The sequence below is a fragment of the Pseudophryne corroboree genome, chromosome 6 (assembly GCF_028390025.1).
Source record: "Pseudophryne corroboree isolate aPseCor3 chromosome 6, aPseCor3.hap2, whole genome shotgun sequence".
NCBI classification, from domain to species: Eukaryota; Metazoa; Chordata; class Amphibia; order Anura; family Myobatrachidae; genus Pseudophryne; species Pseudophryne corroboree.
In genome coordinates, this window is record NC_086449.1 from 38,138,182 (window position 1) to 38,151,384 (window position 13,203).

The 13,203-nt window shown below is 47.5% G+C and overlaps 1 protein-coding gene and 1 non-coding gene across 7 annotated transcripts in view; both read right to left on the bottom strand.

Moving 5' to 3' along the window:
• Window positions 1-13,203, bottom strand: part of LOC134934796 (transcription factor HES-7.1-like) — a 230,968-nt gene that overhangs the window by 101,398 nt on the left and 116,367 nt on the right. The gene's annotated exons all lie outside the window — the stretch shown is intronic.
• TRNAG-GCC (transfer RNA glycine (anticodon GCC)) lies at window positions 7,182-7,252 on the bottom strand. Its single transcript has one exon. It is a non-coding gene; the product is annotated as a tRNA-Gly (tRNA).

Here is a 13,203-nt window from a genome sequence, read left to right on the forward strand (position 1 = left end):
GAACCTTTTTTCTAAATTATTTTAGTATCCCCTGAATGTATTAAAGGGTTTGGAGCGGATTCTGGACTTTTGCAGTTTAATCTGCCCGCAAGCAGAGAAAGCTATGCAGGGAGCTGGCAGTGGGATCAGCTCTGTGTGCCCACGGGAGGTTGTCGCGACAGGGGAGGGAGGCTGGCGGTGATGTCAGCGGCGGCACATGCGCAGCACATACTCAGGGTATTTTTCACCTGATATCATATCTCCCAACTGTCCTGATTCCAGTGGGATAGTCCCGCTATGCGGACACTGTCCCGCTGTACCCCCCGCTGGCAGCAGTCTCCCGTGGGCTGGGGGGCAGTTGCGGGATCCTTTGATAACCCGCTGCTCTGCAAAGCAGTGAGTGATGTCTGAATAGATTCTGTGCGAACTCAGTTAGGGTAAGTGAGCAGAGCGCTGGAAGGTGGAGTTGCTCCGCCAGAGCCTGTGTTCGAGTGTCGCGCAGCTGAGCAGAGCAACGGGAGATGGAGCTTCTCGGCCAGAGCCTGTCTCTGAGTGTCGTGCAGCTGAGCAGAGCGCCGGGAGGTGGAGTTGCTATGCCAGAGCCTGTCTATGAGTGTCATGCAGCTGAGCAGAGCGCCGGGAGGTGGAGTTGCTATGCCAGAGCCTGTCTCTGAGTGTCATGCAGCTGAGCAGAGCGCTGGGAGGTGGAGTTGCTATGCCAGAGCCTGTCTCTGAGTGTCATGCAGCTGAGCAGAGCGCCGGGAGGTGGAGTTGCTCCGCCAGAGCCTGTGTTCGAGTGTCGCGCAGCTGAGCAGAGCAACGGGAGATGGAGCTACTCGGCCAGAGCCTGTCTCTGAGTGTCATGCAGCTGAGCAGAGCGCCGGGAGGTGGAGTTGCTATGCCAGAGCCTGTCTCTGAGTGTCATGCAGCTGAGCAGAGCGCCGGGAGGTGGAGTTGCTCAGCCAGCTCCTGTCGCTGTGTGTGCCGTGCAGCCAAGCAGAGCTGCTCGGACAGGCTCTTATGCTGGACCGACCCATCAGGCATTTGCCAGAAGTGCCAGTGATATGGACAATTCTATGATCTATAAAACATAGAATTTCATGGCAGAAAATAACTGGTTGGTTTGCTAATATCACAGCCTAAAGGCCCGTACACACTGGTCGATATATTGGTCGTTCTCTTGAACGGCCGATATATCGCGGGACCGTCGGCCAGTGTGTACGCCTGATACATCTGTGAACTCCGTCGTTCACAGGCGTATCGCGTCGGCCGCGCAGCACAGCCGATGGCCAATATATCTACCGATATATTGGTGCGTCGCTGTGTGTGTACGGCGGTCGGCCGACCGCCCGTACACATGCTGCGGCGGCCGGCGGTGATTGACAGCTGAACTGGGCGAGCGTGTACACACGCCCGCCCAGTTCATGACATCAGTCCCCGACGGATCGGGCAGTGTGTATGCACAACACACTGCCCGATCCGTCCATAGATATATCTGCCGATCAATTGATCTGCAGATATATCTATTAGTGTGTACCCACCTTTAGGGTCTGATTCTGAGTCGGACTTAGACATAGCAGCATCTTTTGCTGGAGTGGCGTTTGTGTCTTATGTTAATGCCGCGGCCAATTTTGACAAAACGGAGACGCCCAGTTAGCGCATCGTGAAACAGTGCATTTCCGTCTCTGGGCGTACTGAGATGCACCATTGGTGAACCACGGGCGCAGTTTCTCTATCTGCATCTGAGTGTGTCCTCCTGTGCGAACGGGATCTTTGGACACAGCAGCTAAGCCACCCCTCTGTGACCTCCCAGGCATGCGCACTAAAATCCACAGACCCTGCGTCCGATCCTGTACGGCGTCTCTGGCAACCAGGACACGTGCACTGTGCGACTGTGACGCAGACTTACAGCATCGTCCAGCTGTGTGCAGGGGATCCGGTCTGAAGATCGACAGTGTCTAGGTCGACAATGTTTAGGTCGACCACTATAGGTCGACATGGATGGAAGGTCGACAGGGTTTCTAGGTCGACATGTGCTAGGTCGACAGGTCTAAAGGTCGACATGAGTTTTTCACATTTTTTTATTTTTTTGAATTTTTTCATACTTAACGATCCACGTGGACTACGATTGGAACGGTAAAGAGTGCCGAGCGAAGTGGTAGCGGAGCGAAGGCACCATGCCCGAAGCATGGCGAGCGAAGCGAGCCATGCAAGGGGACGCGGTGCACTAATTTGGGATCCCGGTCACTCTACGAAGAAAACAACACAAAAATAAATAAATCCTCATGTCGACCTTTAGACCTGTCAACCTAGCACATGTCGACCTAGAAACCCTGTCGACCTTCCATCCATGTCGACCTAGTGACTGTCGACCTATAGTGGTCGACCTAAACATTGTCGACCTAGACACTGTCGATTTGATGAACCACACCCGTGTGCAGATCTAGATGTTTTCTGCTAACTCTGTTTCAGTTTTCTAATCATTTTTTTTATTTTATCTTTTTATTCCCTCTGCCCGGAGAATGTCCCGAGGATTTGTCACCTGCTCTGTCGCGGAGAACTTCGTTGTTCTACTTTTCTAGCCTGTAACACTGGTCAGATATCCTTAAGGATTACAAAGAACATAAAAAAAAACCCAAACATGTATAAACCAGCTGATCTTAGCTATAATCCTTTCCAAGGCTCTCGGCTGTAAGGACGGAGCACGTCCTGAGGGGCTGGTGACGTGGCCTCTCACATTCCAGGCTGCACAGTGTGGTCTTACTGACTGTACTGTGACATGTGATGCAGGGATGCAGGGCAGTGGCAAATGCAGGATTTCTAGAGGGGGGTTTCCAAATGTAATCCACAGTCTACCACTCTGCAGAACATGGAATACAGTATTACTATGTAACACTATAGACGGTCTATAGTATAGACTGTATCAAACATTTAAATAATATACAGTAAATAAGATAATTGGTCATGAAAAAGGTTAAATATACTATAATAAATAAATATGCAAACACAATGGAACCAGTACTGCACTTTCTTAGCACACATTCTTCCACCTCATGATAAGGCTCCTGTCTCTTCTTCCTGGTAGCTACTCTCTGGTCCAGTGCACTGATTGGATGCTCAGATCCACACACAGCAAACTTGATAGAAGAAGCTGATACCACTGGGCATGTGTAGCAGCTCTGCTCTGTCTCTTAACTTGCATGATGTGGCAGCAGCTCTAGTAATCGTATTATATACCGTTGCTATTGTCAAAATGTGAGCCAATTGCCAAGAGAAGGGGGGTTTCCGGGCAACCAGAAACCCCCCCCCCCCCCCCCCCTGCGTTTGCCTATGCAGGGAAGCAGTTAGGTTCCCGACGGACTGGATCCCCGCGGTCGAAATACCGATGCCAGGATCCCGAAGGAGGAAGCAATCCTAGCGTCTAGATACTGATGCTGCACGGGATGCCGGCGTCACAATACAGAGAGCTGGCATCCTGATCGCGGGAGGGGGGAGGTTTACGCAGAAGAAGGGGGGTTAGGGTGCAGGGTCGGGAAGGTTAGGGTTAGGGACCGGGGAGGGAGGGGTAGGTGTAGGCATATAGAAGGGGAGGTTAGGGTTAGGGACCAGGGAGGGAGGGTTAGGTGTAGGCATATAGAAGGGGAGGTTAGGGTTAGGCATCAAACGGGGAGGGTTGGGGTTAGTCACCACCCAGGAGGGTTAGACAACCACAAGGGAGGGTTAGGGAAGGGGGCAGGTGAGGGTTAGGGGACTTTAGAGGGGGCTGTCGGAATTCTGACCGCCGGTATCGCGTACATCGGTAATTCATACTGAACCTGCGAGGCACCCCTGAAGTACAGACACATGCACAGTAAATGTTTTCACTGTGAAAAAAACACAAATAGACATTTCTAGTTAAAGGAGACAGCAGCGCTCATGTTACCAATATTTTGCTCAACAGATCGATTCATAAAACGTTAAAAACACGCACTCTTCGTTGAAAGGCTGATCTGTTATCAGCGTCACTGATGGGATCAAAGTGGAGCATTCTCCTTTGCTTTTGGTTCACATTTCTTAAATTTCAATAAAAAATCCCAGAAACAAAAAATAAAATAAAGTTTGCCCGCTTTCGTTACATTTTATTTGATATGTTAGAATAAGCAAAATGACTTGTAGTATTCTCTGAATATACAAAGCGTCCTATTTATTAAAAAAATATTTGTGGCATATCCCTTGAAAACCCCCCGTTATTAAGTATGCCCAAGATGTAACACGGAGGGACCACAGCAGATATCCCTCCATTGTGAACAGTAGCCGCAGCCCTACTAGGTTTCTACAGAGGCTGCGGTGCTACCGGATTTTCCAAGAGTATCCCAGCTGCTAATGCCATATCCAGATGGGGTGTGGTTCATCAAATCGACAGTGTCTAGGTCGACAATGTTTAGGTCGACAGTCACTAGGTCGACATGGATGGAAGGTCGACAGGGTTTCTAGGTCGACATGTGCTAGGTCGACAGGTCTAAAGGTCGACATAAGGATTTTTTTTTTTTTGTGTTGTTTTCTTCGTAGAGTGACCGGGATCCCAAATTAGTGCACCGCATCCCCTCGCATGTCTCGCTTCGCTCGCCATGCTTCGGGCATGGTGCCTTCGCTCCGCTACCGCTTCGCTCGGCACACTTTACCGTTCCAATCGTAGTCCACGTGGATCGTTAAGTATGAAAAAATTCAAAAAAAGAAAAAAAAAGTGAAAAACTCATGTCGACCTTTAGACCTGTCGACCTAGCACGTCGACCTAGAAACCCTGTCGACCTTCCATCCATGTCGACCTAGTGACTGTCGACCTATAGTGGTCGACCTAAACATTGGCGACCTAGACACTGTCGATCTTCAGACCGGATCCCATCCAGATGGCATTAACCTACGGGCTACCTTTTGCTGGTTTATTTCGGGAGAGCCCTCCCCGGATGGCTCCAGCTGCTGCATGCGCCGATATCTGCTGCCACATGCGCAGTTGCGCAGCTGATGGGGCAGAGGAGGAAGTGATGTAATCACAATGCAATCACATTACTCCTCAGTAGCGACTTACCGATGGTACGCCCTGGTGAATAAAGATTTCCTTATTCTCGTGAATTGCGGTGATAAGGAATCTTTTGGGGGACCAATCGCACGTAATAATAAGTGAACCCCAAAGTTTTAGGAAAAACCTGTGATATTGATGTTGGAATGTGACGAGCCTTAATGTGGAAAAATGGCCTCAGCACAGTTGCGAAAGGGTAAGTAACCACAGTGAGTAGGATACAACTGGTGGTAAGCACATGATAGGTCATTTCAGTGGATGCAAATCTGTTGTTTGTTGATTATTCTAATCTTGGTTGATTGAGCCCATGCCCCATGTTCCTGGGCTTCTGGCCCTCCTGCGTCTGAGAACATTGGAGCTGAGCATTTCCCAGAGAGGTGAGTGACAATAACATGGAGATGCCAATTACTGAGCTAGCCTCACCTTCCTTCTGTGATGGGACAATGAGGAGAAGTGTGCCCCGCTGCCTCCTGCTACTTCTGACACTTCTACGGTGACTGTGGTGTCCCATCATCAGGTCCTCCTGCTGACTTCCCATAGTCAAGATCAGGGCAGGAGACGGAACACACTAAACCAGTGTCTGTGAGACATTACCAGTCTTGATCTTCGCCGTCATCATCTTAATTCATCGTCCCAACAGGAATGTGTCCTCCTGCCAACATCTAGGCGTCATCATTTACACTCTCATTCAAAGTGGGCAGATACAGGGATGTGATTATGTAAAGTTAACATACCACGCATACACTTACCTGGGATCTTGTCCTCGTACCACCAAAAAGTATTAATTATTTTTCAGACCAATCAGTTCCCAGATATATAGAAAAGTAAAAAAAAAACAACAATTGATGGCAGGGAATAACTGATTGGTCCATCTCGTCAGCTCATTTCAAGGTCTAGTTTGTTGCCTGTGAATATATATATATATATATATATATATACGGTGTATATATATATATATATATATATATATATATATACAGTATATATATATATATATATAATATATATATAGCACAACGGAATTTGCTGCGCTATATAAGAAACTGTTAATAAGTAAAATTATGTGTATATATATATATATATATATATATATATATATATATATAAACAAATATAAAACCACAGCACTCACCACCCCAGAAACGGGGTGCAGTGTCTGCACTCACCACTCATAGGGTGGGGTGCATGTAGCCGATGGCCACCTACTTCAATATATACAAACAGAAAATTCAGCACTCACCATAGCAAGCTCACTTATCCTCACAACATCAATAAATAAATGATGGGGTTTTAGTTAGTGAATTGGCGAATGCACAGAAGCCTGCAAACCAATCTCCAAGGTACCCCACCTTCTTGCAGGTCCTACACTATTACAGAGTCTTAAAAATTAAAACCTGGCAACTGTATCACACATAAAATAACTGCAAACATGCCCACTAGGTTTAATGTGCACCTGCCACACACCTTATGGCTTTTAAAGGTACACTAGTCACCTGACACTGGCTGATAAATTACTAAGGAAAATCTGACACATGTTTAGGACAATTGAGTTTACATAGGGGTGCATGAAAAAGCTTGTGGCCACAGTTAATAAGAGTTAACCAAAGATTAACCCTGCAATATACAAACAAATATAAAACCACAGCGATCGCCACCCCAGAAGCGGGGTGCAATGTCTGCACTCACCACTCATAGGGTGAGGAGCATGTAGCCTATGGCCACCTACTTAAATATATACAAACAGAAAATTCAGCACTCACCATAGCAAGCTCACTTATTCTCACAACATCAATAAATAAATGATGGGGGTGACTAGTGTACCTTTAAAAGCCATAAGTTATGTGGCAGGTGCACATTAAACTAATGTAAAAAAAATTATGGAAAGCAATTTTTTTCCCCCAGCAAAATAAGTGCTCAAATTAAATATGGGGTACATAAAAATAGGTATGTTTGGGTAATTTTTGTGGACTTTTGGAAAAAGTGGAAACAGACCGATTACTCCCATCTGCACTTATCTCACTCATAACGCACCCCAATATACCTGTCCCATACCTTGTACACCGATTTCCATAATTTAACATATTTTTCCATTTCAAAATGACATGTCATTATTGGGCAATTAAAAATAATTAAAAACTTCTATTGCTGCATTGGCCGGGAATCGAACCCGGGCCTCCCGCGTGGCAGGCGAGAATTCTACCACTGAACCACCAATGCTCACATGACCACACTTACCCTATTCATCATAGTAATAAGAGAAGATGTCAGTCACAAAATAAATAGTTCGATTGCTGGGGTAAATTTACTAACAATTCTAAGACAGAATTCTTGAGAATTGGTTGCTATAACCAATCAGATACTGTCTATCATTTCTCTATTGCCTTTTAGAACGTGATAGACAGCATCTGATTGGTTGCAATCGGCAACATCACCAATTCTCTGTTTTAGAAGCTTAAGTAAATTTATCCTCTATTCTTGGCTTTATGGGCCTAATTCAGATGTGGTCGATAAGCGGCTATTGTACTTAAATAGGTTGATGCCGAATGGCAGCTTCTGATTGGTTGTTGGCCTGTGAGTTCCGATTGGCTCACGGCCAGCTCTGTAGTAAGAACATACCTCCCAACTTTAAGAAGGACAGAAGAGGGACTCTGGCGCGCCCAATTCCCGTCGTTATGGGGGCATGACCAGCACTCTGTGAGCGCGTGACAGGAGTCTCCCAACTCCCCCCCCCCCTCCCAACGCGGAACACTGCAGCCCGCGGGTGGGACAGTCCAAATAAAATGGGACTGTCCCCCACGAAAATCGGGACAGTTGGGAGGTATGTAAGAATACAGCCGTGGGCTGGCCTCCGATGCCGACTACAGCTACCCGGGCCCCATTTCAAAATGGTAAGTTTGGGGAATGCAGGAAGGGGGGGGGGGGGGTCAGGGAGGAGGGCCCTGCCTTGTGAGTCTCAGTCCCGGGCCCTATCATTTCTGATAGTGGCCCTGTGCCTACGCACTACACGATAAAACAGGATTGTCACATGGTTATTGGCAAATCATCCCAATAATTGTATAGTTTGACTGTGTACCTAGATTTATACAGCTGGCGATTCTGCAGGAAGAACAAGGTGTCTGCTGGTGAAGGCCTACGGGCAAACTGCAGCCCCCAGGGCCTCCTGGAGCCCATCATTGTGTTAGAGACACTTTGTAAGCACAGCATTCCTCTCCCAGACATGGACCTTAAGCAGAGAATTCCTCTCCCTGACACGGACCTTAAGCAGGACCTTAATTTGTGACTACATTTTACTATAAAGACTGCTGGCTGTGGACCAAAGGAAAAAGAATTTCCAAAATGACCAGCACACTTCTTTACTTGCTAATTGCACTCTCGTTGAGTAATAAAATCTTATGACTATGACTAGCGCGGTGGTAAGTGTGACTGGATATGTAAGTGAGATGTTTCTCGCGCCTCTCCACTCTCCTCACACCTCTCCATGGCTGTGTGAAGTGAGACTTGGACAGTTGGGAGACGGCTGGACCATGTGAAAACATAACAGGAACAGCAAAGAGCCGGAGAGGCAGGTGTAAGCTCAGGGGCTCTCACCATTACAGTACAGAGAATTAGGGATGGCAAATCAGGAGGCCCACACATCAATTTTTTTATTTTTTTTGATTGACTCGGGATCCGCATCTTTGCACTGAATCCGCTTTAAAAAATGGGGGAAATAATATTGATCTTTCTCCGGGATCGCTATTATTTCTTCACATGCCAAGTGCGCAGTTACAATAGTGATGCCGGACAGGAAGGCGAGTACATTGCCATGGTGACATTCCTACTGATACACCGTGGGCCCGATTCTGAGTTGGACATTTCCGCAGCCATTATTCCGTACGTGGTAATGCGAGAATCTGCGCGTGTACACCAAATATCTGTGCTGCATTGCCGCAGGAGCATAACATGAGGTAAATATAAAGGCTCTCCTGCCATTACAGTATATAACGGTGCTCAGAACTGGGTTATGGCTATAAAATATATATACTTCCACCTACACGCAGATTACAGAGTATTACAGGGAATGTCATACTTATCAATCACTACGTTGACAATGCGATATGGGCGCGACGCTACATGTCTGATGTGGCACCTGTAGGGACAGGAGTACGGAAAGGAGCCGTCCCTCTCGTTGACCATACAAGCCCAGCGGCCATTTCCAGTGAGGGTTCCGGAAGCCATATTTGCATTGTGTAGCTTTAGACTACTGCGGGGTACCACCACCTTCAGATGGCGGTAGCTGCGCGTGGGGGGGGGGGGGGGAATCTCCAGAACGCGTCAAATTAGTAAATTGGGCAGCATCGCATCCCCATAGAGACCTGTGGGGGATGCGGCTGCCGGCGGGAACGTAGAGATCACAGTGGTATCGGAGATATCTGCTGCGGTCCCTCCTACATACATTTAGTTGATACTAAATATTTTCCGCTAATTATTTTTTGATAAATGGGCCCCATAGTCACTTGGATCCTACACATGGACCGTTCAGTGCTGCCTGATGCTTTCCACTCATCAATAGTCCCTAAGTAAGACGTAGCTGTGAGTAGGCTAATGGGGACATGTACTAAGCAGTGATAAAAGTGGAGTAGTGAGCCAGTGGAGAAGTTGCCCATGGCAACCAATCAGCTGCTCTGTATACTTTTATAGTATGCAAATTATAAATGTTACGTCAATGCTGATTGGTTGCCATGGGCAACTTCTCCACTGGCTCACTTCTCCGAGGATACTTGTGTATTGTTTGGAAATTCAAACAAAGCCAATACCTTATATCTCCCCGTGTCTGAGAGCTTTGGAGCTGAGCATTTCCCAGGGTGGCGTGTGACATTAGCACGGGGATGCCAATTACTGGGATTGTGTTGCCTTTATTCTGAGATGGGATAATTAAGGAGAAGTGTGTTCAGGGGGGTAATAAAATCATTGTGCCACAATTGCCCTGTTGCCTTTTGCTATAACACCTAAGGGAAGCAGGGGAGGGGCAGACATATGTTGTGTGGCCCTGGGACCTACTATTTATTACAGGCTCCTCAGACACCTACGTGAATCAGCCAGAGGTTACAGAAAGGTTAAAAGGAGGATTACAAATCTGCAAATAAAAAAAGTTTTATTCACACATTCCATAATCCAGATCCACGGCCCAATTATTGGGATTCTTAAACTAGAGTCACTCTGCAACGCTATACAATCTGTGCCCTCACCAACAGACAAACACAGGACGCTTTTACCCAGTATTACACACAGAGCAGAAAGCGGAACAACTGATCAACTGGTGTCTGACTGGTCCCCATAAAAGGAAATACACATCTCCATTGTCACTGTTCTAAAAGCCAGAATCTGATAGTCTGGCAACCCCATGAGACCTGAGTGTCTCAGAGAAATCCGTAGACCGCTATGCCTTACCGGCAGTCTAAGCACGTATACCGCTACGCCTTAGCGCCAGTCTAAGCACTTATACCGCTATGCCTTACCGCCAGTCTATGCACGTATACCGCTATGCCTTACCGGCAGTCTAAGCACGTATACCGCTATGCCTTACCGCCAGTCTAAGCACGTATACCGCTATGCCTTAGCGCCAGTCCAAGCACGTATACCGCTATGCCTTACCGCCAGTCTAAGCACGTATACCGCTATGCCTTACCGCCAGTCTAAGCACATATACCGCTATGCCTTACCGCCAGTCTAAGCACGTATACCGCTATGCCTTACCGCCAGTCTAAGCACGTATACCGCTATGCCTTACCGCCAGTCTAAGCACGTATACCGCTATGCCTTACCGCCAGTCTAAGCACGTATACCGCTATGCCTTACCGCCAGTCTAAGCACATATACCGCTATGCCTTACCGCAGTCTAAGCACGTATACCTCTATGCCTTAACACCAGTCTCAGTAAGTAGACCGCTATGCATTAACACTAGTCTCATTAAGTTAGCTGCTATGCCTTAACATCAGTCTAAGTACATATACCTCTATGCCTCACCGCCAGTCTAAGCACATATAACACTATGCCTTACCGCCAGTCTAAGCACGTATTCCGCTATGCCTTAACACCAGTCTCAGTAAGTAGACCGCTATGCATTAACACTAGTCTCAGTAAGTTAGCTGCTATGCCTTAACATCAGTCTAAGTACGTATGCCTCTATGCCTTACCGCCAGTCTAAGCACGTATACCGCTATGCCTTAACACCAGTCTCAATAAGTAGGCCGCTATGCCTTAACATCAGTCTAAGTAAGTACACCTCTATGCCTTAACACCAGTCTAAGCACATATACCGCTATGCCTTACCGCCAGTCTAAGCACGCATACCTCTATGCCTTAACACCAGTCTCAGTAAGTAGGCCGCTATGCATTAACACTAGTCTCAGTAAGTTAGCTGCTATGCCTTAACATCAGTCTAAGTACGTATGCCTCTATGCCTTACCGCCAGTCTAAGCACGTATACCGCTACGCCTTAACACCAGTCTCAATAAGTAGGCCGCTATGCCTTAACACCAGTCTCAGTACGTACCCCCTATGCCTTAAAGCCAGTCTCAGCACATATGCCCTTATGCCTTAACACCAGTTTCAGTACCTATTCCACTATGCCTTAATGCCAGTCTCAGCACGTAGCACGCCATGCCTTAAAGCCAGTCCTTACATATATAGGGTTCTCATTCTGAGCCGCATGCAACCGCCTTAAGACCCTATTCAGGTCGGATCGTAAAACATGCTAAAAAGCATTTGTTGCGATCAAATAGTGATCCATAATTCAGCATACGCAAGAGGCTGGAAGTGGTCATCGCTGACATCAGAGACCCACCCAAATAATGCTTTACCACGCCTGCGTTTTTATAAACACACCTACAAAACGCCATGTTTCCTCCCCTAAATGCTGCTTTCCTGTCAACCAAAATGCGATTACATTTACATACAATACGTTCACAAAAATAATCGCTAATCGTGGGTTTGCACGTGCAATTGCGAACGCCGCACATGCGCTGTCATTCGATAATTAGACGAATTGCGTTTTCTTAATCTTGCAAACAGTGCTGAACAGGATCCTTAAAGGGCCAGATGCATCATCACTTGGAAATAATGGAGAGTGAAAAGTACCAGCCAATCAGCTCCTAACTGACATTTTTTAAACACAGCCTGTGACATGGCAGGAGCTGATTGGCTGGTACTTTTCACTCATCATTTTATCACTTTCCAAGCGATGATGCATCGAGCCCTCTATCTTTTGCCATATATGCATCTGTGACTTTATGCTAATGCTAATATCATTTCTTCCCCCGGTGTACAGCTGTGCTTCTGAATGTGCAAGGTCTGAAACAGCAGACGGTCAAATGCCACCAACGGTCGCACCACCTAAACTTTCACCAGCCCTACAGTAGGAGCAGATGCTCTGTCAGGGTAATGGCCTCAAATGTAATTGAGTAAGCGTCTGTGTACACCCATTAGGCATACATTCCAAACTGTCCCGATTTTCGCGGGACAGTCCCGTTTTTTGGGGACTGTCCCGCTGTCCCACCTGCGGGCCGCAGTGTCCCGCGGTGGGGGGGGGGGGGCAGTTGGGAGGCTCTGTCTCTCGCTGCCCTGCTTAGCAGAGCAGCGGAGAATAGACGCTGTGCGCATGCGCACAGCATCTATTCACTGCAGCCAGAGGGAGAGGGGGCATGCCAGCGGCTCACAGAGCGCTGGGCATGCCCCCTCAGTGAAGAAAATGGGGGCGTGGCCTGCGATCGCGGTCCTCCCACCAAGCCACACCCCCTTTTAATAGGCCACACCCCTGTTCATAGGCCACGCTCCCTTTTCGGGAGCGCGCGCGACTTCGCCGCGTGTGTGTCCCTCTTTGAAAGCGGGCAAAGTTGGGAGGTATGCATTAGGACAGACCATCTCCATGCTTATAAATATCCACCTCCCAGTCACTGACCTGAAACGCTCAGTATATTTTCAATACACTTCTGCATGCGTGCGTCTATATTTGCATTATTAGCTAAAACTGTTGCTCAGAACATGGGGGGTCATTCCGAGTTGATCGCTAGCTGCCGATGTTCGCAGCGATCAGTTTAAAAAAATGGCAAAACTGCACATGCGCCACAATGCGCACGCGCGTTGTACGGGTACAAAGAGCATCGTTGCTGTGCAATGGTTCTTGCGA